The sequence below is a fragment of the Balaenoptera physalus genome (assembly GCF_965194825.1).
Source record: "Balaenoptera physalus genome assembly, chromosome: 16".
Taxonomy (NCBI): Eukaryota; Metazoa; Chordata; class Mammalia; order Artiodactyla; family Balaenopteridae; genus Balaenoptera; species Balaenoptera physalus.
In genome coordinates this window covers 34,001,204-34,022,143 of record NC_138898.1, presented here as the reverse complement: position 1 = coordinate 34,022,143, position 20,940 = coordinate 34,001,204, and the positions used below count along the sequence as shown (strand labels likewise).

The 20,940-nt window shown below is 39.2% G+C and overlaps 1 protein-coding gene across 5 annotated transcripts in view; it reads left to right on the top strand.

Moving 5' to 3' along the window:
• SLC23A2 (solute carrier family 23 member 2) overlaps positions 1-20,940 on the top strand; it is a 141,149-nt gene that overhangs the window by 25,735 nt on the left and 94,474 nt on the right. Inside the window, exon 2 of one of the 5 annotated variants that reach the window (XM_082431429.1) lies at positions 4,464-4,553. The exons of the other annotated variants lie outside the window; for them this stretch is intronic. The gene's annotated coding sequence lies outside the window, so the exon portion shown is untranslated. The remainder of the gene's footprint in view (positions 1-4,463; positions 4,554-20,940) is intronic. 5 annotated transcript variants of the gene reach the window in all.

The following is a 20,940-nucleotide window of genomic DNA, read 5'->3' as shown; positions in this document are numbered from 1 at the left end:
TTGTTAGATAAAAATGGCCTTTGGAAGAGTTGAAATCAGAGAATAAAAGGATATGAGGAAATACAGGAAAATCAGGAATCCCTGAACCCAGTAGGTTTGCAGCACATTAAGAACGCCTACCTTCTTAACCACACCTTTGGTTCCCTTAGTTACTCAGGTGCTCTCAGCAAATCACAGAAATGAGGAACTTAGGCATTTCGTTACAGGGAGACCTGTCTGTCCCCTGCTGTTTGGGGAGCGAGCACGTTGACTACATCAGTTGGGTGTGTTTCTTCAGCACTGGTTTTGAGTGCCTTAGCTTCTTTTTTCTAGTTTGTGTTGCCTTCATATTTATTTCAGTATTGACCTTATGCAGTGATTTAAGGTTTAAAAAATTTGAAAGTGATACATATACATGCTAGAAAAATAAGAGGAAAAAAATCAGTTTTAATCCTGTCATCCGGAGAATGTGTTTTTCCTTCTGTGTGTGTGTGTGTGTGTGTGTGTGTGCGCGTGCACACGCGCGTGCGTGCTTAAGTGTGTGTGGCTACAACTTTAATAGGATTGTCATGTATGTTTTGTAACCTGCCTTTTCCTCTACTCAGTGACACACTCAACACATTTCCATGTCAGTGAAATGTTATTACCAATTTTTAATCCCCATAATATTTTATTATAAGAATTAATCCATGATTTAACCAACCACTTTTCTATTTTTAGACATTAATAATTTACCTTCCAGTTTTGGATTATTCTAAGCACTATTTAGTGAACATTCTCATTTTGAAAAATTTGAGCCTATTTTAATTATTTTGTTATGATTAATTCTTTAAGAATAGAATTGTTGGGTCAAAGGTTAGGTGTATTTTTAGAGCTTTTGATTAATGTTGTTAAATGGCCATCTAGAAATGTTAAAGCCAATAATTACTCCCACTAGCAGTATATCCAAAGTGCTTTCCTGCTTAAGGGACATTAAAAATTATTTAGTAATTTTATGATTTGCTGAGTGAATTATAAGTAATACATTTTATTTATGCTCTTTTGGATTTCTCACATTTTTCACAAGAAAGCTTACACATGATTATATTCCCATCTGCAATATAGTGAGAATCACATTAAAATAAAAAAGGAATCTTGATGTGTTAGGAATTCTTACAGCCAAGTGGACTGCTTTTAAGTGTGTGTGGCTAAGGTGTCCTAAATCCAATTCATCAGAGAACCTGCCTTCCTGACCTGGTGGCTCTGGATAAATTTTGGGGTATATCCTTCTCTCTCTGAGCTCTTTTATTTTGCTAGTCCAAACTTAGGAACCAGATAGATTCAGGAAAATGTGGATTCCTCACTGCATGAACTCAAGAAGATCATAGATTTGGATAAAGAAGGATACTTAGTATGAATTGTGTCATTGCTTTGGAGGGAACAGTGAAGGAAGGTGAGCAGTTTGACTTGGATTTTGAGAGGTCTGGAAAGGATTTGCTGAGGAATTGATCATTTAAACAGAGATCTGAAGTATGAATAGGAATTCTGCAGATGCTATAGCATTCCAGGTAGTGAGAATAGCAGGCTGTGTTCTCCAGCCTTGATGCCTATCAGTTTTGAAGTTCACATCAGTCTGTGATACCATCCTCTCTTTACTTTTTGCCATCATCTACCAACTTCTTGGCCATTACGTGCCTTGGATGTTGGCTCCTGGCTTGCTATGTTTCTTTCCACTGTGTCTTCTAACATCGTCTCTAAGTTGTTGGTTTATCCAGCCTTCAAACCTCACCCTTCCTTTACATTATCTTTTCCGGGGAGTTTTACATCCAGTTCACTTCAGCTTTCTTGGGCCTTGTTATCTCCCAGATGATACTTTGGGAACCTTGAGCTTGGAGACTCTCCCCTCTGCACACATCCTGTCCTTCCTAGCTCTCATTTGTTCTCCTCCAGTGGTCCTTGTTCCTTGGGCACTTCGGTGTTCTCTGGCTTCCTCTTGCCTTCCCAACCCTTCTTACCTGCTGTGGACTCCAGGGAGTCTCTTGACTGTCATCTCACCAACACCTTGATTTTCTCATTCTCTGAACTGGCCCCATAACTTGCCAACTTTCGTCAGTGGCGCAGTCCTACTTGTTTAATTTTTCTGTCTTTTTTTGTTAGTTGCACTCTGCTGGAGAGAAATCGGATAACAAGGTGACTTTCTCCTTTACGTATTTATAAGTTTTGGGCTCAGCTAGATCCTTGACTTTTTTTTTCCTTTGTCAGTAATTTTACTCATTCCTTTCCCATATCTCATCCTTGGCCTCCTTCCTCTCCACCATGACCTCCACTTTTTAGTTCATTAAGAAAATAAGTCATCAGATAAGTGCTCCCTCAACTTCCTGTCTCATTGAGTGTTGAGTAATAGTGACTATCTCTATACATCTCTACCCACTTTATTCCACAGAGGACATGAGGCAATCACTACAGACAGTCTGTGTGGGCCTGTTGTTACAGATTCTGAAAGTTTTCCACCCAGGATTACAGAAAAACTGCTTATTGCTCCTTGTTGGTATACTTAGAACTTCTGATCTTTAGTTTATGGAGAGATGTTTGTGTTTTCGCAGAAAATAGGATTTTAGAAGTGACACAGCCCTTGGAGAGGGTGGATTAAATCACTTCCCAAGATGACAGAGCTCATTCGTGGCACAGTCTGGGCTGGAATCTCCATTAGTAGCCTTTCCTTATCCAAAATAAAAATACTTTATTTTTTCCCCCCTTGGAGGGGGGTCGGATTGGAGGTGAAGAGTACATCAGATTTATTTGTAATTAAAAATAAAAAAGGTAGTGGATATACATGGAACAAAATTCAGAAAGTACATGAAGACAGATATGGAAAGTAAGTCTCCCTTCTGTCTGCTCCCAGTTTCCCTCTCTGGAGGCAACTGCTTTTACCAGTTTTTGCATGTGTTTTGTGTGTACTTCTGCAGTTTCTTTGTTAGAATTTTGTTTTTAATTGGGAAATTTCAAATATAAAGAAATTGAAAGAATGAACCCTCATATGTCAGATACCCAGATCTAATAAGTCTAAACACATTGTCTTTGCTTTAGGGTTGTTTTTTTTTTTTAAATAAGAAAATAAAACATTTTAAATATCCTTTTTGTATCCTTTGCTAATATCATCTCCCTCCCTCTCTCTCCTAGAGGTAACTTTGCAGTCCACATGTTTACTTTTGTATTACATGTTTCCATATCCGTAAGCCCACGTACAATATTGACTGATTTAAAACCCATAATAAAAGATCTCATGTGGTATGTGTTCTGCAGCCTACTTGCTCATTCAGGTATGTTTTAAAGACATGTTGATCCAAGTGGCTAGAGTTCACTTGTTTTAACTGCTCTGTTTTATTCCACTGTTTAAACATACCAGAACTTATTTTTATATTCTCCTATTGATGTGTTGGTTGTATACTGTTAAAATGGGGTGGAGTATGCTGAGAAGTGGCATTGCTGAATCATAGGTCACACACATCTTCAACCCGCTGGATGTTACCAAATTGTTCTCCCAAGTATTTGAACCAATTTACGTTTCTGGCAGCAGTGGTAAAATTCCTGTTTATCCACAGCCTTTCTAACACTTGGTATTATTAAACTCTTTTACTCCTGCATTATCTGATAGGTGTGAAATGATACCACATTTTAATAGGCATATTCCATGGTTTGTTTATCCATTCACTAGTTAAAGGTGATTGTTGTTTCCAGGTTTGGGCTATTGTAAACCACTGTAAACATTCATGTACAGATTTTTGTTTGAGCAAAAGTTGTCATTTCTCTGGGTAGATACCCAGGAGTATATTGCTGGGTCTTAGAGTAAGTGTATGTCTTAACTTTATAAGAAATGGCCAAACTGTTTTCTAAAGTGGTTTGCCATTTTAACAAACCCATCACAAGTGTATAAGAGTTCCATTTGCTCTGTGTCCTTATTAGCATTTGGTATTATCTTAGCAGTTTCTTTTTGTTTTAGCCATTCTAATAGGAATGTCGTTTTTTTTAGCCCAAAGAATCAAATTTTAAAATGGATTCTATTTTTAAATGATTTAAAATAATTGATATTGGCCTTTCTTGGTCTTGCATGTTCTTTTTTTCCCCCTTTAATTCAAAATCAGCATTGTGTTAGGGTAACCAAATAATGATAAAGAGATGGTATAGTGCAGCCTAACATTTGCAGGCTGCTGCTAGAGAGCTTGGTAAATGTATATTTTTTGCTGCTCTCAGCAATGTTCATATGGTTATGGAATCTTTGATTTACTGGTTGGGGTTTTTTAAAATTTGGTTTTATTTCTGGAAAATGTGTATTAAAACTTTATAGTGAAGAGTATTGAGTCCCCATTTTAATGACATCATCCACCTACTTATGTAAACTGCCTCCCTCCCAGCTTTGAATAAGATTCAATTTGAGGATGCTTGTTTCATTACTGAAAGCAAACATGCAAAAACCACAGATATGGGCCAACACCCTTATTTTACAGAGCAAGACATCTGAGGCCCACTGGATAATGACTTTCCTGCACTTACACCATCATGCATGGTCTGCACAACCATGGGCTTCTGGATTGTCAGTGAGTTCTGTTTTCCCACTACCCCTTGTATTCTACTTCAAGGTACTGACCAGAACACACTGTAATGTGAATCTTTAGTTTGAAGGATGTAGTCTTCACAGTGGATTTACTTTCAGAATTGAATACACTTACTTTTACTTTTATTGCTGAATTCTGGCATGTGCTGTCAGCACATATTCCGAGTTGTGCTTTGAGATTGTGAATGAAAGACCAGCCTTTAAGTGTCTGCCGGAGAAGCCAACTTAATAAGTCTTTGATAGTCAAGGGGAACAGTGAATTTATTCACCTCACACAAATATGTATCCTTTATTGTGATCCTTCCATTTGGTTCCTTGGAAGGAAAATAAAATTTAGCCAGGTTTGAACTATGTACTGATTTATTTCCTGTTGAAAATTTAGTAACTGGGTTTATTCCAAATGTGTTGTCTTGCCAGATTTTCTTTCTACGTGTGTGGGATTTTTTTTTTGTTTTTGGAGGAGGGTAATAGTTTTGGCTGTTCTATTATACCCAAATATGAAATAGCTTCTTTTTCACATAATCTGGCTCCTTTTTTTTCTTATAGTTTCACCATTCCTAGAGTATTGATCCATTTACATGGCTCAGGATGTTTCCTGCAGCCAGTGGGAAGAGGGAAAGGAGAGAGCATGTTTACTCCAACTCACATCCCATTGGCCAAAACATAGTCACACGGCCACATCTAGCTGCAAGGGAGGCTGGGAAATGTTGCCTGAATTTAGTTGGTTGTGTGCTCAACTTAGAGTCAAGGCTTTTTATTAGTTTAGTTATTAATTGAATGACAGAGGACTCACACCTGGTGGTCTCTGACAATTAAGTAGAGAATTTGCCACGTGAATGAAAACAATACATAGAAATAAGTTGGATATGAAGTTAAAATGTATTTTAGTTCTGTCTACTTTTCTGTGTGAAATTTTACAAAATATTAAAAAAATAATTTTATATTTTATAATTTCTTGTCTTAATGAAGTGCCATTTAAATATTGTAACACTAGAGGGTGCTGTTAATATATTTGCTTTTAGTGTTTACAGAATTCCTTCCCCCCCTCCCCCAGGTTATCTTATTACAGGATCAGAGTAGTTTTGTCCAGTTGCTAACTCTAAATCTCCTTTGTTGTTTTACTCAGTTTTACAACAGTAGGGACACTGAAATGTCAGTATGTAACATTTATTTGGAAAGGCAGAAATAGATAATCACCAAATGTGTAAGGTTTTAAAAAAAATAGCTTAAATTTGTCCTTAAAGGGAAAAGATAAATCAGAGATTACATTAATCAAATTAGATATTTTCAAATACATAATTATTTCTGAAGAATTGAACATTTTTTTTCAGTATTTGGCCAAGTTTAGCCTTTTGGTTGTTTTGCCTAATTTTTGGTCCTAAATTTACTAACCTATGTAGGTGCCAAGAATTGAGCTACTGCTAATTTTGCCTCCTAATACGTTGGGAGGGACAAAATTAAGACTTAAAACTTTTCCACAAAGTAAAAACAATTATAATCCCACTTTACAGAGGCAAGTGGTATAAACAGCTTGGTGCATCACCTTTTGCTTTCTTAGCACACTTGCACGTGCATGTATACAGTACTTTAAAAGAGGGTCATCATATGAGTTAATGCTAGTGCATAGGATGGTTTTTTTCTATGTTCATTTGTAAATGGCTACCATTCTGAAGGATCTTATTCTAGTGCCCCCCACCCCACCAACTCATTTTCTTTGTAGACAGATCCATTACCTATGAATAATTCTTTTGTCTTCCCTTTTCTATTATTTGAACTTTAAAAATCTTTTTCTTACTGTATTATTTAGAACTTCCAGAACAGTCTTCTGTAATGGAGGCCATCATACTCCCTTCTGTTTTTGGCTTTAATCTGCCCTTTCTGGGTTTTTCAGAGTAAGTATCTCATTGGCTTTGGCATGAGATAGGGATTCTTTTTGAGGACATTTTTCTTCTGTATTGGAATGCATGAAGAATTTCATTCGAAAATTGATTTTGAGTTTTATCAAATGCCTTTTTGGTTTCTGGTTTTCTTTTTGGATCTTAATGGTTTTTCTTCCTTCTGCCTGTTGATGTGAGTTGTAATACGAGCTTTTTTCCTTTTCTTGTGCTTTTTGTCAAGTTTGGAATCAGGGTTATGCTTAGGTTTCTAAAATGATTGACATGCTTTTCATCCTTTTCCAGTGCTTTGGAGCTGTCTAAGTAGCATAAGGAGTAACTTCCTTAATGCTTGGAGACGTTTGCCTGGGAAACCACTTGGGCCCAGTGTGTTTTTGTTTTTGTTTTTTTTTAATACATTTATTTATTTATTTATTTTTGGCTGTGCTGGGTCTTCGTTTCTGTGTGAGGGCTTTCTCTAGTTGTGGCAAGCGGGGGCCACTCTTCATCGCAGTGCGCGGGCCTCTCACTATCGCGGCCTCTCTTGTTGCGGAGCACGGGCTCCAGACGCGCAGGCTCAGTAACTGTGGCTCACGGGCCCAGTTGCTACGCGGCATGTGGGATCTTCCCAGACCAGGGCTCGAACCCGTGTCCCCTGCATTGGCAGGCAGATTCTCAACCACTGCGCCACCAGGGAAGCCCCCCAGTGTGTTTTTGAATGGAAAGTCTCTATCTGCCTTGGCCTTAAGAGGCTTAAGAGCCCTCTTGGATGTATTTATCAAATTTATCAGTTCTGTTGCTTATTTCCTAGCTAATTTTTTCTCTTCCTCTCTTTAATTTTTTTTTTAAGTTTCTTTAGAGTATTTTGTTGCTTATTCTTTTTTTGTAAGGGTATTTTTAACAGTCTCAATTTCACCTTTGACCTAATGGTTATTTGGGAGAAAGGCTAAAAATTTTGAAGTTGTTAAACTTTCTTAGTTGATAATTATTTTTTATGTGTTTTGACATTATGATCGGGCACTGAGAAGTGTTCCTTTTTTGTGGGGGCTGAAATTTTCATTTGGCATGGTGGTCAGTTTCCACTAATGCTCTTTAGCTGTTCAAAATGAAGCTCTACTTTCTATGGCGTGGAAAGTTTGATACTTATTATGTTAGCCTTATTCATTATATTAGTCAGATTCTCTAATTGATGCAAAATAAAATTAACATGGAGATCAAGCCTGTGCTCATTACCCCTCCACCCTCTTGCCCCCTCTCTTCTTGGAGACAGATAGGTATGTTTATAGTGTTGGTCATTCTTCTGTATTGCTAACCATTATGGATCTTATTTCAGTGAAATAATGTTCAGAACATAAAAATTAACATGAATTTTATAATATAGCAATGTAAAATGACCCTCTTTTCCCCCTTTTAATACTTTCTGGCATGAATTCCATTGTGTCTGACATTTAAAAATAACAATAAAGCAGCATTAATGTTGCTTTATTTTTGTTTCATTTTTAAGGTCTATCTTAGGCATTTATTTATTTATTAATAAATATATTTATTTATTTTTGGCTGTGTTGGGTCTTTGTTACTATGCACGGGCTTTCTCTAGTTGCAGCGAGTGGGGGGCTACTCTTCGTTGCGGTGTGCGGGCTTCTCATTGCGGTGGCTTCTCTTGTTGCGGAGCACGGGCTCTAGGTGTACAGGCTTCCATAGTTGTGGCACACAGGCTCAGTAGTTGTGCCTCGCAGGCTCTAGAGCACAGGCTCCATAGTTGTGGCGCACGGGCTTAGTTGCTCTGCGGCATGTGGGATCTTCCTGGACGAGGGCTCGAACCTGTGTCCCCTGCATTGGCAGGTGGATTCTTAACCACTGCGCTACCAAGGAAATCCAGGCATTTAGTTTTTGACAAACCTGGGAATATTTTTAATGGGATGAATTTAACTAATTTACAGGTTTAGTTTTAGTCTGTAGTCTGTTTCAAATTCTAATAGTAGTTTCTCTAAAAGAAAAAAACAATTTTCTTCAGTTGTCATAGCTAAAATCTAATGGTATTTTCCCATTCCTGTCTGTTTGGGAAAAGGGCTTTCAGCATCTTCTCATTTCCTGCGCTCAGTCTTTAATGTACTCTTGTTCAATCTGCTTTGTTTTTAATTATGTTTTTAACATTACGTAGCATATACTTAGAGAATAATTTGATATATGCAGTCAATTTTATAACTGGGTTTATGTCCTGATCTTGATGGTTTTGGCTGGTATACATTGTTAGCAACCCTGTTTATTAGTGACCATTCTGAATTTTGCCTCTTATGTGGCTGGAATATAGCCTCAGGCTTTGCTTTTTTTCTTTCTCAGCCCATTCATATCTGAAATTGCAGTTTTTGGCTATAACACATGAAGGGCAACTTGTTTGATTATAAAATTCTTTGGGAAACCCATTTCTCCAGTTCTTTATAGATCTATATTTTCTGTTGACTTCTGGTGTTTAATACTGCCTTGGAAAATCCTGGGGCTAATCTTAATTATTGCTACTGTTCAAGTAAACCAAACATTTTCTCCATCTCCCTGGGTGTTTCTCTGACTTTTTCATCCTGTAGTTAAAATATTTTGCCAGGATATGTTCAAGTTAAGTTTCTTCTCTAATTCTGAATGACTCTGGTGTGCCCATTTCTATACTCAGATTTTTCTTAATCTCAGAATTAGTTGTGGTTTTTTCTATGTCTATTGTATCTTTAAGTCTGTTTCATTGTTCTTTTTTAAAAAAATTTTATTGAGATGTAAATCACATATGTTAAAGTTCTCACGTTTAAAATGTATAGTTCAATGGCTTCTAGTAAATCATACTTGTGCCACCATCACCACAATCAAATTTTAGAAATTTTCTTCATCCCATATAGAAATCCCAAACCTATTAACGGTCACTCTCCATTCCTGTCCCCCCATTTCTACCCCAGCCCCAGGCAACCACTAATCTTTCTGTCTCTATAGATTTGCCTATTCTGGACATTTCATATAAAATGGAATCCTACAGCATGACTGGCTTCTTTGTTTTTTAAGTCCATTTAATAAACACTGGATTATTCATGTCTTGGCTTTGCTCTTTGCTTTTTTCCCTCCATGATACTCATCTCTGAACTGTTGTTGCCTTTCTGGACTTTTCCTTGTCTAGGAGTTTCTCAAGCTTGTCCTCCACCTTTCAGTTTTCTGCTGTTTTCTGCAGTTTCACTTCTCTTTAATGCTTCTAAGCTAATTTTGTGCTTTTTGTTTCCTCTCAATTCTTCCCCACCCCAGCTGTTGTCTCTTGTTCTTAGTCCATTTTCTTCATATAATCGTCCGATCCTGTTTCCTTTGTTGATACACAACTGTCTTTGTTTTTTATTCTTTTCTCCTTTTTTCCAAAGTGAAATTTTCTTTTGATTCCTACAGTAGAACCTTTTTGACGTTTGAGTCTTCACAGAACATCCTGATTATAGTTCTTGTATTCAGGATACAGAAACTGGAGTATTTTTCCCATAGGCCACACACTGGGTTAGCTCACCTTGGAGCAAGGGACTACCTGGGCATGTTGACCTGATGGGTTGGGTGTGTCACGTGTGACGTGTGTTCTGGGCACTTGTGGTTATGAATCTCTTGCCCGTGAACAGTTGAAGTGCTTGCCTTTCAACCATCTCCCCAGCTTCTGCTATAGCTTCTCCCCTAGTCAAGTGGCATCTTCCTCTTATGCTCACTGCTGATTTCCTTAAGATTATTCATGAATACGTAACACTTAGAGCTACTTTTCTCTCCAGGAGTTGTTCTGGTTCTTCTTCTGCCTTTATCTCAGGGATCCCATCTTCCAAGATGCATCTTCTGCCTGGCTGTTTCTCATCTGAGTTTCATGGTTTTCTGTCTGGATTTGGGAAGTGCAGTGGTGTTGGGGAGATGGGGGCAAGTATTTGCCCTCTCACAGCAGAGGTGAGGTGACCATTGCCCAGGTTTTGGTAGGCCCTTACCTGGAGTCAGGACTGGAAGGGACAAAGTCAGACTGCAGGTGTGGCTTCTTTCTTCTCACTGGTACCATATTGTCAGTGCATGTCTGCCTTTTTCTATGTCTTCATGGGCACTTTCACTGTCCAGTGGGGCCTCTGCAGCTGGGAGTGTACACCAGGTGCCACATCCAGTGGGGCTCCAGCAGTTAGCTCTCAATGTTATGGTTATTGTTGGCTCTGCCTGTAATCTAATGAAGAAATCATACCTTCAGATCTATTTTTAATCTCTGAAAGTCTTTGAGCTTTGAAAATAGTTGTCTTTGGGCCCCTGATTGGGGAAATGAAAAATTACCAGGGAGTAAAATTAATCTCCCTTTTCACTGAGCTGAAAGCAGTGTGGGTGGACTTGTTCATCTGAACGGAAGGGTTTGGAAAGATAGGTTTTAATTTTCCTTATTTGTGTGGGTTTGAGAAATGTAATCCCAGCAGCTGCTTGGTTTCCACAATAGAATATCCAGGCTGCCACATAGAAACCTGCTACAGATTGATGGTAAACAGACCATACTAGAGGCATGCAGTAACTGTTTGTAACCAGGGGGTGGCTATTGTGTAATACAAAGTAGATAGCATTTCTGACTAGGTGGTGGTGTTATACAATTTTGGTGAGCCTATGTGGGTTATAAAAGCCAAAATTCCTTCAGCACCTGAAGCGTCTCATGCTGAGCATCAGAAGGATCCCAGCCTCACATAGATCCCAGCACAGAATTGGTGGGTAGGGCACTGAATACAAAATATTGTGGGGGGATACAGTAAGATTTCGCTCTGCAGGTAAGACCATTTCTTGGTACAAAAGCTTTGCTTTGGGGAATTAGTGTCTGCATCTATATGTGCCTATGTCTGTGCATCTGGGTTCATGGGTGTCTGTTTCCATGCACATGCATCTGTGACTATGTGTGCTCCTGTCTATGAGACTGTGTGTCTGTTTTGTTTTTGTTTTTTTTCCTGTGAATATGTGGCTATGTGTGTGTATGTCTGTGTAGGTGGGTGAGGAGCCTATGGCTCAAGTTTCCTGAGCTGGGTTACCAGAAAGTCTCCACAGTCTTTCTTGGTGCTGTCAGACATTATTTGAATATTAATAACATTAAGATTTATGCAACTCTTAGAAGGCAATGCCCTTCATTAAATATGTGAGAGTGACAATAAAAACCTGATCTGCAGCAATTAAAATGTTAGATTCAGTGTTTTTCAGGTGCTCATTTACCTTATTTTCTGAGTGAGGTCCAGTCCTGGGACTTCCAAGGCCCTCTGTGCTCTTTTATGTTTTCTTTTATACAGAATTTTAGGGGTTTGAGGAAAAGTAAGTACACAGGCAACAAGGAACATAGATTAAACAAACCTCAGGGAGAGCTGGAGCCTCTTTTATAGCTGAATACATCTATTTTTACTCCTTTTAAGGTTTTGGGGTTGTAAAAATGTCAGGTTTTGACACCAAAAAAAGCAATACATCTGTGCCATAGGATTCTAAGTAATTGTAGTCTCTGTATTGAATGGATGTGGGTTTTTTTTTTTTTTTTTAATGGGTTAGGAGGAACATGCTCCTCTGCAGAACAAAATATATATATAACATACTCACAGGCATGGGATGTTTATTAAAGGTCAGGAGAAAGGCTCCCATTTAATGAAGGTCAGGGAAAATTTATTTCAATCACTGTGTACTTGCTTTTAGTCTAGAGCAGAATTACAGTGTCCCAGCCCCAGGTAATTGCGGTGCAGTGTAGTCAAACCCACTATTCAGCCATCAGTTAATCCTTCAGGGTAGGTGAGATTTCAGAGTGCCCCTTTCCTTATCTTGGGAGAGTCTGTGGGGAGGAGGAGACAGAACTCTTAGTAAACTGGAATAGGGGGCAGGAGGGCTTGGAGGGGAGAAAAAAAATATTGCAGAAGAGATTTGCAAATAGGATTTCTTCCAGACTATAGGAAGAGAGCAGGTGGTTGAGAGAACTAAGTAACTGTGCCAAAGTCCAGCAAAACAGAGCAGGTGTAATGGGTAGTCAGGAAATTAAGGAAAGGTGGGCCTTGACCTCTCTCTGCAGGTGAGAGAAGGAAATTTGGTTTTGGCAGTTGGGGCAGAGGAAAGGTGAGAACATTCCAAAGAGGAATGGTGTGGTCTGAAGGGTAATTCAGGGAGAGAGGTGATTAGTCCATTTGAGCTTGAGGCATGGAAATGCTTCTCCCAGCACATGGGCAGTGCCTTCTCTTCTCCAGCGGGGGTAGCAGTGGCAACAGTAGCTAGAGGTGACAGATAAGTCATCTGTGTGCTAGAAAGGGAGGATGAAGCAGGAGCTGGGGTGGTACTGAGGGGGCACAGGGTTAGCAGGGCAGAGCCATCCCCTGGAGGTTACTTGAGCACCCAAGTCTGTTTTTGTACTGGAAAGGTAGGGGGAGACATCAAATGACAAAGGTTACTTGGAGGTGCGGAAGAGGAGAAAGTGTCTTTCTTTTTATTCCCTGACAGTAACTGGGGGCTTTCCTCAGCTTCCTCCAAAATGACCTTCAGACATAACATCTCAGTCCTTTTCTGGCTGTTCATCTTTAGAGCCTTGTTCTATTAGTCAGTCTGTAAGCGAATAGGAGCAGTTTTCATGCTCTCAGTGATTGCTTTGTTTGTCACTTGCCCTTGGCTTTTGTCCAAGGGTATATCACCCTCTCTGTGCCTCAGTTTTAAACTGTGGGGATAATAACAACCCCTCCTAGAATTTTTATACGTGTAAGTGATATCATGTTTGTATCTTGGATATAATAGATAGTCAATTTTGCACATGTTTTATCTTGTCATTAAAATTCCATATAAATTAGCTTTTCAGTGGCCCCTGTACATTAAAAATAGTATTAATACACTAAAAATAGTGTTTCCATAAAAATACATCATTTGTACAAAAAGTGATATGTTAAATCACACAGTGGAAATAAATGCAATAAAATCCATCTTGATTCTGCTTGAGTTTTCTCAAATATCCGTTTATATTTTAATTCTGGCCCACAGACTATACCTTTTGCTCCACTACCTCTCCCTCACCCTCTCTCTTATCCCAGCCACATGATTTCCTTGAGCGAATCTGGAGGGCAGGGATTAGGTTTTGTTTTGGTTGTATGGCTAACTGGCCCATGGAAAAATTCTCTTTTCTTCATATATTTGAATGCCTTTTATGTGATGAACACTGTGTCCCTGCCCCATCCCTGCCTGGTTGGGAAGCTGGACCAAGAAGCTGTGTGCCATTGAAACATGGAAGTAGAGGGACAGCTAACCCAAGAATGATTCCTATAGGAGGAGACTTTTTGAGCTAAGCCCTGAGAACTCTGCAGGTCAACATGGTTCATATGGATAGTACCTGGGGCAGGAGAGGCACAGTGAGGATGATGAGTGTTAAGGTCTTGTCATAATTTTGAATAAAGTTTGGGGAGGAGATTTCTGTTGGATGGTACTAGCCACAGCATCTGATACCTACGACCTGCAACATTAGGTCAGAAAAACAGAGATCACTGATGACTTTGTATTTTAAAGCCACCAAACTAACAAAACATCAGCTGCTTTGACCTTTTACTGTAAACTTGACTCCATCTTTCCCCTGACTGAGCAGTCAATGAGGCATTGTTTTCTCCTCTAGATAGCACGACCACCAATTTTCATGGCTCAGGCTGTGTGTAAATTGACATCAGCAAAACAACCTGTCTTGGGCTAGATCTAAGCTTCTTTAGGATTTAGAGTCTAGTTTGGGACTAGAGCTTATTCTGTACCAAGGGCTTCCCAGGCCAAGTCTCTGGAAGAGACTGAAGGTGTCTTCTGCAGGCAGAACATATTCTTTAACATCTTCCATCATTTTATCAGCTAGGCATGTCATCTTATGCTCCAAAAATATTTGCTTTCAATTAGGAATGATCTTCCCTGCGCACCTCACCCCACGGATGTTCCAGGAATATTTGCCATGTCTATCCAGTGGCTTTGCATCCTCTCTGGCCCACTGTTGAGGACCCTGACTATATTTTTAGGTGATTCCTAAGTATTTGAGCAGCATTCATCCTGGGGCCCTTTCCCTTTCACTTTGCCTGTAGGATTGTGCCATGGGCGCCTCATAGGCCCAGGGGCTCCTGAGGTTCTCAGCAGGTGGTTTCTGAGATGAAACCTGACAACCAACCCTGATTCCCCTTCAGAAATCCAGTTTTATCTAACTTTTTAAAAGTCCCTTCTTCTTAAGGGAACAAACTGACAAACCAAGACAGTGACAGAAGCTTACACAGCTCATTGGGGTGCAACAGAGCCTGTCTTGATTGCAGTCACTGAGGTGGTTTGGTTTAGAGCTCTGATAGATTTTAAAGAAAAGGCCACTCTGAGGCCATGATTCTGGGTGCTCTCTCCATCCTTGTGGCAAGGGGATGTTATGATATTTTGTTAATCAGTGTCATCATCTTGTACCACTTTGGCAAATTATTTCTGTGAGTATGTTAAAGTTCAGCAAATAACCTGATTTAAATTGGGCGCTTGAAATATGCCTTTTGTGTCACTGGGCAGAACTTTAGTTTATATCAGTGACTTTTAGGCTCTTTTTGACTGACCCACAGTTTTTGCCTTGAAACTCTGGGTTACCCTTATCTTGTGAGATGTGCTCTGAATTTTCTTTATTCTGTTAAATTTCATTGTTCTGCAAATTCTGGTTGAGATCCAGTTGGTTTCATGGCCCACTAGTGGGTGGTGACTTGCAGTGTGAAGAATAAGAGCAAGGGTTCTTAGAGTGTTTTGGAAAAGGCTGTAGGATGATTTTTTTTTTTCCCCCAGTTATACCATAACTGTAATCACAAGGTCAAATGATAACCACTTCTTACAGGTTCATTTCATTACTGTTTAAATGGAATAATGATAGCTAGCCAGGGTCAGTGTCAGAATTCTAAACCCCCTAAAGCAAGACTGTATGTTAGGCAACGATTTAAGTCATCATATTTAAAGGAAGTTTGATCACGTACAAGTTGAGGATATTTGTTCCAGTAATCTTTCTTTTGGCTTGAATTAAAAGCATTTAGGTCAAATCTTAGCATTTAACAGAATTTAATGGAGCAGCCACAGTTCAACTATAATCCCCTAATGATCGGATTTAAGCAGAGAGCTACAAATTGACTTTTAAAATGTGCTTTATCATTGAACCTGGCCAGCTCTGAAAGTTCTTGTTTGTATCTTGGGAAGGACCAGACTACCACTTGGCAAGTTGAGGTTTTGAGTTTCCTTATCCCAGAGTTTTCTTTCGTGGTCATATACTCTCACCTGTCTAGATAGATTTCTGCAAGTGGAGAAAATAGCTTTATCCCACCCCAGGTTGCCCATCCAGAGGTGTTGATCCGAGGACCACTAGCATCAGAACATTTGTGCATTTGTTAAAAATGTAAGTCCCAGGTTTCGATGCAGGTCTGTGGAATCAGAATTTGGGGGAGGGGACATTTTTTAAAGTTGGTGGGATTATGGGAGTTAAAAATTTTTTTTCTTCTAAAATCAACTTTACTGAGACATAGTTTACATACAGTAAATGGATATACATACAAATGGAGCCACCAGAATCATAGCTAAGTTATGGAACATTTCTGTCACTCCATAGGTTCCTTCCTCTGCCTCTGGAGTCCCTCCTTCCCATCTTTGCTGCTGTAGGTCACCACTAACTGTTTCCTGCCACCAAAGATTAGTTTTGTCTATAGGGATTCAGGCAGCATGTCTTGTGCCTGGCTTCTTTCACTCAATGTTGTGTCTGTGCGATTTCTCCATGTTATTAGGTGCATCAGTATTTGCTTCCTTTTAATTGCTTAGTATCCCTTTGTATGGACCCACCATGTTTTGTTTATCTATTTGCCTGTTGATGGACGTTTCTGTGTCTTGAGTTTGGGACTGTTATAATAAAAACAGCTTTGAATATTTTCCTGCCACTATATGTGTGGAAGAAATCTGCATGTTGAATAAGATTCCCAATTAAGTCTTAGGTACATGAACCATTGATTCTTATTCTCTCTATTCCTTTTTAATTTTTTTTATTTACTTGGTTGTGCTGGGTCTTAGTTGAGGCTCACGGGCTCCTTAGTTGTGGCATGCATGTGGGATCTAGTTCCCTGACCAGGGATTGAACCCAGGCCCCCTGCATTGGGAGTGTGGAGTCCTAACCACTATTCTTTTTTTTTCTTATTCTTTATCATTTTGGAGAACTGTAGGTTTTTGTATCCAGATCAAATGATGGATTTGCTGTGCAGTTATGTTTTCGATGTAGTATTCATTCAGTGCTGTCTATTTGGGGTAAATGTGGATCTCATCAACATTTGTTGAGTTCTGTTTTATGAACTGAAATATAAAGATGAAGTGTACACGGGGGGATTCTATCCTTCAGAGGACTCTTAGTGATTAATTCATTCAACATAGAGTGTTTTGTATGTTGTGTACTAGGGACTACTAGGTGCTGATGCTGGGAAGACACGTTTTCTTAGCATTTGGTTGTGCTTCCAAGAAACACAAAAGATGTTGGTATTATATTCCAGGAGCAGTTTGGCCCTTAAATCCGCTGTTTGGGTAGTACCATCATACTTTCAAGTCAGGTGGCCATGGTAAGCCACAGTTGAAAGGGTTGACACTGACAGGGAAGAAATGGTCAGATAAAAAAATTCAGTGCAAAAGAAATGATCACTGGAGCTTCCCTGGTGGTGCAGTGGTTAAGAATCCGCCTGCCAATGCAGGGGACACGGGTTCGAGCCCTGGTCCAGGAAGATCCCACATGCCGCAGAGCAACTAAGCCCGTGTGCCACAACTACTGAGCCTGTGCTCTGGAGCCCGCGAGCCACAACTACTGAAGCCCGTGTGCCAGAACTGCTGAGGCCCGTGTGCCTGGAGCACGTGCTGTGCAATGGGAGAGGCCACCACAATGGGAGGCCCGCGCACCACAACAAAGAGTAGCCCCTGCTCTCAGCAGCTAGAGAAAACCCACGTGCAGCAGCGAAGACCCAATGCAGCCAAAAATTAAATAAATGAATAAATAAATAAATTTATTTTTAAAAAAAGAAAGAAATGATCTCTGGCAGAATAGCTGATGAAATAAACACTGATTAAGAATTGTTATTCTGCATTTGTGCATGATTATCGGTGGCTAGAGAGCTGGTGGCTCAATCTTTAGGGAGTTGAAAGATTTGTTAAAGATCTGAATATTTTCCTTTTCTATTTGCTCATAGCAGAATTTCCCAAATTGCTATTTTCCCACCCTGTGAGGCTTACATTTATTGAGGTTGATTTATTATTTTTTGAGTCTGCAGTGATTTCTTGCTTGCTCTAAGGTAGGGATTTTTAACTCTGGCTTCAGGAGAGTTTTATAAAATCTAAATGCTCAGGCTATACAGTCCTGTTCAGTAGACTTTCTGGGTGGGTAGAGAGTATTTTTAAAGTTCTTAGGTGGTTCCAACACAGAGTCAAAGTTGAGGACCACTTCTTGGGGCAGCCTTGGCTATTGATACGCCTCTTCCGTTGTCAGTTCCCTCCTTGCTAAGTATAATTTACAAAGCCTTGGCTTTTCTCTGTTCTCTGACAACAAAAATTACTTTACAACTTTAAACATGAGAACTTTACTCCACACCACTTTGCAATTATAGAGTTGTGTCCTGATCTCTCAACAGAAAGGACTGAATGGCTTTGTATCCCCTTGTTAAGGGGAACTGATCACTTCTCTGGATTTGATCTGGGTGCTGATGTGGCTCTTGGGGGAGAAAGAGAGCATAGCTTTCATTGTTGAGTAAATAACTTCAGGAAAAATATAGGAATAAAAGGAAAAAGATAAGTCCTTTGCTGTCCCACCAGTCAACATTTTGGTTAACATTTTGGTGTGTATATGCGTGTGGCACACTTATCCATACACAGTGGGTTATTGCTGTACATACTGCTTTTTTCATTGTATAAATTTCCTTTAATTCTTTTCACTGCATTATTTTAGAAAATTGATATCTTTTATTATTATTTATTATTACTGAGATCTACCCTCTTAACAAACTTTTAAGTGAACAATACAGTGTTGTTAACTATAGGCATGATGTTGTACAGCAGATCTCTAGAACTTATTCATCTTGCTTAATAAACTTTATACCTGCTGAAAAGCAACTCCCCACTTCCCGCTCCCCGCCAGCCCCTGGCAACCACCATTCTACTCTCTGCTTCTATGAGTGACTGTTTCAGATACCTCACATAAGTGGAATCATGTCGTGTTTGTCCTTCTGTGACTGGCTTATTTCCTTTAGTATAATATTATACTTTAGAAAAAAAAAAACCTGTTTCCTTATATAACATAGGGCAAACATTTTCCCACGTCAATAAATATTTCTGTGCCATCTTTTTAAAAAATTAATTAATTATTTATTTATTTTTGGCTGCGCCGGGTCTTTGTTGCTGTGCGTGGGCTTTCTCGTTGCTGCGAGTGGGGGCTACTCTTTGTTACGGTGCCCCGGCTTCTCCTTCTGGTGGCTTCTCTTGTTGTGGAGCACGGGCTCTAGGGTGCGCCGGCTCAGTAGTTGTGGCTCACGGGCTTAGTTGCTCCGCGGCATGTGGGATCTTCCCGGACCAGGGCTCAAACCCATATCCCCTGCATTGGCAGGTGGATTCTTAATCACTGCACCACCAGGGAAGTCCGTGTGCCATCTTTTGAATGGCTGCAATGGCATTCCTTTGTATGCACATACCGTAGTTTTACCATTCAATTCCCTAGTGTTGGATATTAGATTTTTCTTGATTTTTGGTCTTATTAACAATGTTAACACGCACAATTTTGTAGCTAAATCTTTATATGTCCTAATTATTACCTTAAAATACATTCCTAGAAGTAGCATTTCCTCAGGACATATTAGAAGTGAATATGAATATTTATAATTCTTGATACATATAACCAAATTACCTTCTTATTAGCAAATTTATTTTTCATTAGGAGTGTTCGTCTGTTTCTCTACCACTGTACAATAAGGGTATTATAAATAACTGATGTAGGTTAAAAAAAAAAAGTATACCTCATTTTAATGTACTTTTGATTTTTTTTTTTAAATTTTATTTATTTATTTTATTTATGGCTGTGTTGGGTCTTCGTTTCTGTGCGAGGGCTTTCTCCAGTTGTGGCAAGCGGGGGCCACTCTTCATCGCGGTGCGCGGGCCTCTCACTATCATGGCCTCTCTTGTTGTGGAGCACAGGCTCCAGACGCTCAGGCTCAGTAATTGTGGCTCATGGGCCCAGTTGCTCCGCGGCATGTGGGATCTTCCCAGACCAGGGCTCGAACCCGTGTCCCCTGCATTGGCAGGCAGATTCTCAACCACTGCGCCACCAGGGAAGCCCCTGTACTTTTGATTTTAAACAAGGATCAAACATTTATTTTGCTATTTGTTTTTGTGGGAGACAGGATTAGAAGCTCATATGTCTTGGCCATTTTTATACTAAGGATTTTTGTTTTCTGTTTATTGGTTTGCAAGAGCTCTTCAGATAGTAAAGATATCAACACATTATCTTACCTGTATTATATTTTGCCTTTTGATTTTGTTGGATTTTTGTCCATATAGAAATCTAAAAAAATTTATATTGTAAAAATCTATCAGCCTCCATCTCTTTTTCATCTTTAACGATATACTAAAAAAGGAGTCCCCTACCCTAACATTATATAGTCATTTAGTGGCTTTATTACTTTTCTGGATTTTATTAATAGTGAACCAGTTGTCTTGGCATGTTGTATTGAAAAATCCATACTTTGTTTTAAGATTTAAATGCTTCCCACATCATATATTTGTCATTTTGTGGGTTTTCTGTTGTGTGACCTATTTGTCTCTTTTTGTACCTAAGTTGACCTCCTCTGTTTACTACAACTTTAGGGTCCCTTTCTGATAGAACATGTTCTTCCTATTCTTTTTTCAAATATTTGTGGCTACTTTTGCTTATTCTTCCACAGGAATTTTAGCAAGCCCCCTTTTGTCCCCCTTTAAGGTATTAATTGATTTTTATTAAATTTATATACTTTATGTTTGTAGGAGAATGTATACCCTTATAGTAGCTCTCTTATCCAAGAATATTATCTGTTTTTCTGGTTATTTTATGGCCCTTAATAATAGTTTATAGCTTTATTTGTAAAGGTCATGCTCATTTTTTGTTAAATTTATTAAGTATTTAATGCTGTTATTGCCATTCTAAACAGGATTCCTTCATCCTCTTACCTTTAGGAGTCAGCAGACTTTTCTGTAAATATCTTAGGTTTCGTGGGCCAGATGGCCTCTGTCATATGTTCTTCTTCCTTGAGGTTGTTTATAACCTTTTAAAAATGTAAAAATCATTCATAGCTGGGGACCACACCAAACCAGGCCAGGCAATGGTTTGCTAGCTTCTGATCTAGATGCTTATTGCTGGCAACTGGGAAATGTTAGAATCAGTCAGCACTGAAGGAGCTTTGCTCATGTGTTTGTATCTAGCCATCTATGCAAAGATTCTCTACAATTTTCATATCTCTTAATGTGGCT